The sequence below is a fragment of the Theobroma cacao genome, chromosome 8 (assembly GCF_053813885.1).
Source record: "Theobroma cacao isolate CCN51 chromosome 8, ASM5381388v1, whole genome shotgun sequence".
Classification (NCBI taxonomy): domain Eukaryota; kingdom Viridiplantae; phylum Streptophyta; class Magnoliopsida; order Malvales; family Malvaceae; genus Theobroma; species Theobroma cacao.
In genome coordinates, this window is record NC_142646.1 from 7,647,593 (window position 1) to 7,652,434 (window position 4,842).

Sequence of the window (4,842 nt, forward strand, 5' to 3'; positions counted from 1 at the left end):
GTATAATTTAATGATAGGAAGTGAAAAAGTTTAATTCTGGTGATTTTTGGAGTGTAGGGGCAAAATCGTAATGTTGCCACCCACAGATAAAATTTGAGATTTTGAGAAAATTTAGATCAAATTTGCCAAATTGGAGAATGGTATGAGTATAAGGGATGAAAAATATGTCTATGGGCAATTTTTCAATTTTTGGGGCAAGAATGTAATTTTTGACTTTTACGGGGGCAAAAGTGTAAATTTCAAAAATTACTCCACCGAGACTTTGGATGAGTCTGAGAATTTTATCTAAGCTATGAATATATGAGACAAGTGTATGGTGAAAATTTGGAAACAAATGGATGAAATTTTTAAAATGGGCCAATGGGAAAGTGACATGTGGCATTTTTTTAATGATATAATATTATTTTAATGAAAAGTCAGCCCATTTAAACCCAAATTTTAAGTGCTGGCCGGCCATAAGGAAGAACAAGAGAGGAAATATAGAGGAAAGGAAGAAAAAAAAAAGAAAAACCAAAGAGAAACAAGAAAATTCAAAGGAAAATTCACGATTTTCGACCGTTTACGCGTCTAACGGTAAGATTTTTCGATTTTAGCTTGATTTCTACCTTTTCTATGCCTTTATTTCCATTTAGCATGCTTGAGGAGAGAGATCAAAAAGTGATATCAAGGGCTGGACGAAATTCTAGGGGAGAGAAATTGAAATTTTTAGGTTTTGATTTTTAGTTAAATTGATAGTTTTAGTTAGTTAAATGTGTTTAGAAATTAAATTGGGCAAGAAATCATTAAATTTTCACAATACCCACTCTTGGCTGGATGCTCAATGCTGTACAATGATGATGAATTGATTTTATTCTAAGGAAAATGAAGAGAAAATGATGAAAAATGATTAAACGTGATAGAAAAACAAAGTAGAAAATTAACCGAGTTAATGTCCCATTTTTGGCCGAATTTTTCAAGGAAGGGAGTGAGCTGATTTTGTTGTTTTTAGAAGGTTATTGGCTGATATTTAATGGTTAGAAATGTTGGAGAGAGAATGGGATGATTTAGAGCTAAAATGGAGCACGTTAGCAATTTATCGGGGCAAAGTGCCAAAAATAGGTTAATACCACGTTTAAGCCGTTTTAGGCTATTGCATTTCATACCATGCATTAGTATAGGATTTAAGTTAATTATATAGTGATTTAGCATCAATGTGATGAATTGTGTAAATTTTTGTAATGTGTCTAGGAGGAGAGCCTTCCGAAAAAGGCAAAGAAGTCGTACCCGACGAGTAGTGATCGGGGCGTTTAGAAAGCTTTTAGTTTGTACAAATGGTGAGTAAACTTATTATTATTGTAAATTATCTAGAGTTTATTTTAAATGCCCTTTATGTATTTTATGAAATAAGAACGAGATTAAAACGGGATTTTTGATGTTTTAGGAATAAATGTGACAAATAAAAATATATTGTATTGATTATGAAATTGAGTAATTGGAGGCTACAAATTGACTTGAAAAATATATATTTTCCTAGGAATGGCTTATGAGAAATGAGTATATGTGGCTATATTTTGTGAATGCATTGGGAAATTTATGTAAGTTGTTTTACTATGCAGGCTGGATAAATAAATAAAAGCCACGTTATACTGTCGAAATTTTATTAAAATTGGTGGGTTAGTCACTGCAGTGACGGGTTTCCGTGGACTGCCTATTAGAGGGGCACGGTAAACCCAGTTATATAGTTACTCTGGTTGTAGAGGCGATGAGGGTAACTCCTGGGGTAGTATTAGAGCTCACTTCACGTCGAACCCCCACGTGAATGTGTAACTCGGCCAACGCCAAGGAACGGCTGGTTTTTAAAAATAAAAATGTGTTTCACGTGTGAATATTTTAACACCCTTGGCGGACTCGGTTAGATACCTCGGCCAAGGTATCCCCGAGGATTAGTTTTGGCTTGAGCCTTGTTTTAATAAAAGACATAAGCCTTAACAATTGTTTTGGTAAATTACAAATATTTTATGGTTTAAGAAATAAATTGAAAACATTATGAAATGGGTTGAAATTTGTTGTTTAAACTTGCCTCCATTTTACTCGCCTTTAGATATTTATGATAATGTCTGTTTACTTATTGGGATTGCAAAATCTCACCCAACTCCTTTCCACCCATTTCAGGTTCAGTATAGACTGTAGATAGCTGATCTCATCGAGGACTACCATTGGATCTGCATTTTTCAAACCGTAGGTTCACAGTCCTCTTTACTTTTGTTTATTCGAGGGCCCTCTTGTTATTGTAAATTAAATTAAATATATTGGCTTACTGTATTTCAGTATATATAAATTTATTTAGCTTTTATGCTATAAAAATTATTCACGTATAACTCTATAAATATTTTTTTATAAGAAAATAAAATATTTCCCTTATTATTTCTTTTATTTTCTTATTATATTCAAATAACCGTAATTTCGTTTTAAATAAAGATTTTAGACTTTTAAACTCATTTTGAATATGAATTATGTATTTTGTACTTGAATATTACGTTTTAGCCAGTTTTGAAATTTTTGAGAAAAAAATGACCAAAATACCCCTGTGTGACGAAAATTTTATTTTGATTGTTTTTGATCTAAAATAGTATATATTCTCTAAAAACTCGATATTTAACAATGATTGCTCACAGGAAAGGAAAGAAACTGATATGTAAGCCTTACGGGGTTCCGGTTGGCATTCCGGATAATGAGTGTCAATCGGGACGTCGCGGTGATTGTCATGGGCCTGAGGGAGGTTCCGGGTCGTGACAAAAAAACTCAAGAAAGAAAAGAGTAAGAGTGCCTTGCTTAGCACCAATTCCAAACCTTATTACTAGAAAAAATATAGAAAACCTAGAAATGCTTCTAAGGAAGACAATAAAAGGCATGGTAATGGTCAGACTAAGGGGTAAAAGGTCCTAAAATTATTATAAGGAAAAAGGCTAGGTGCTTTTCTTGGAAAGGTCACATGAAACATCAGTGCCCCAATTATAAGTCTTGGTTAGGGAAAAAGAATAAACAAGTAGGTAAGTCACTAGATCTAGTTTGTTTTGAATCCTATGTTATTAGTGCACCAACAAATTCGTGGTGGCTTGATATTGGTGCAACTATTCATGTTGCTATTACACTATAGGTGCTCAAAAACAAACGGAAGCCAAGTGAAAGAGAAGCCAAGCTTAGAGTTGGAAACAATGCTGAAGTAGATGTCAGTCATGTAGAAACCATAGGTTTAAATTTAGAATTTGGTTTTGAACTTGTTTTGAAAAATGTTTTTCATGTACCGACATTTAGGCAATATATGATTTCAGTTTCTGTTATGGATAAACTTGCTTTTTATTTTGGTATTGGTGAGGGAAAAGTTGACTTGCTTTAAATTCTAAAGTTATTGGCGAGTTTAAGCTAGTTGATAATTTATATAGATTATGCTTGGTCCCTAATAATGAATATAGTTGCATGAATGTTGAAAACATTGTGTCTAAAAGATCTTTTATTAAAGAAAACTCGTTCTTGTTGTGGCATAAAAGATTAGGTCACATTTCTAATGAGAGAGTTAAAGGATTGATAAAAGATGGCATTTTACCTAATCTTGATTTTGAGAAGTTAAACACTTGTGTAGATTGCATAATGGGTAAAATGATTAAGACTAAGAAAAATGCGACAACTCGTACTAAAGACTTTCTAGAAATTGTGCACACTAATATTTAGTGGACCTCTTACACCTACCTTGTCTGGTAACAAGTATTTTCTTACCTTTATTGATGATTTCTCTCATTATGGTTACCTTTACTTAATAGATGAAAATTTTGATGCTTATGAAAATTCAAAATTTTCAAAACTGAGGTGGAGAAACAATTAGAGAAAGTTATCAAAATTGTTAAGTTTGACCGAGAGGCTGAGTATTATGGCAAACATGGTACAATTGGACAGCACATGGGACCATTTGCCAAATACTTACAAAAGTGTGGAATTATTGCCCAATATACCATGCCTAGTAGTCCTGAACAAAATGGTGTAGCCGAAACGCGGAATCGCACCCTTAAGGAAATGATGAAGAGTATAATGAGTAGGACTAACCTTTCCGAGTCCCTTTGGGGTGAAGCTATTAAAATTGCTTTGTACGTTCTTAATATAGTGCCTAGTAAGTTTGTTAGTACAACACCTTTTGAGTTATGGACCAATAGGAAACCCAGTTTGAACCATTTTCAAGTTTGGGGATGTCCTATAGAAGTTAGAATTTATAATCCTCTTGTAAGAAAGACTGAACCCAGAACTACTCGTTGCTATTTCATAGGTTACCCAAACCATTGTAAAAGATATAGGTTCTTTTTCTCTGCACGTGCAACTAAAGTTGTAGAATCACAAGTGGCAAAATTTTTAAAGTTGGATGTTGTTGATAAAGCTATGACTGAAGTTGTTGATGGTAGATAGGCTATCAAACATGTAACCATTCCTTTACCAACTTCACAAGGTAGTACAGTACTTGTGACTATTGAGAGAGAGGATCTTGGGAGACATGATGTAAATCTTCCTCCTCAAGAACCTGTTCTTACTCCATTGATGTTCACTCTATTTAGAAAAATGAGGTTGAGGTGCTTTTAAGGAGATCTTCTAGGCAAAGAAAGTCTGTTATTCCTAATGATTACATGGTTTTTCTTGGAAAGAGTGATTATGATATTAGTCATGTGGTGGACCTTGTGACTTTTAGTGATTCCATTAATAGTCCTCAAATTGCAATATGGATGGATGCAATGAAAGATGAGAAGAGCTTAGAATAAGGTTTGGGAGCTAGTTGAACTTCCAAAGGGATGTAGGCCAATTGGTTACAAATAGGTTTAAGGG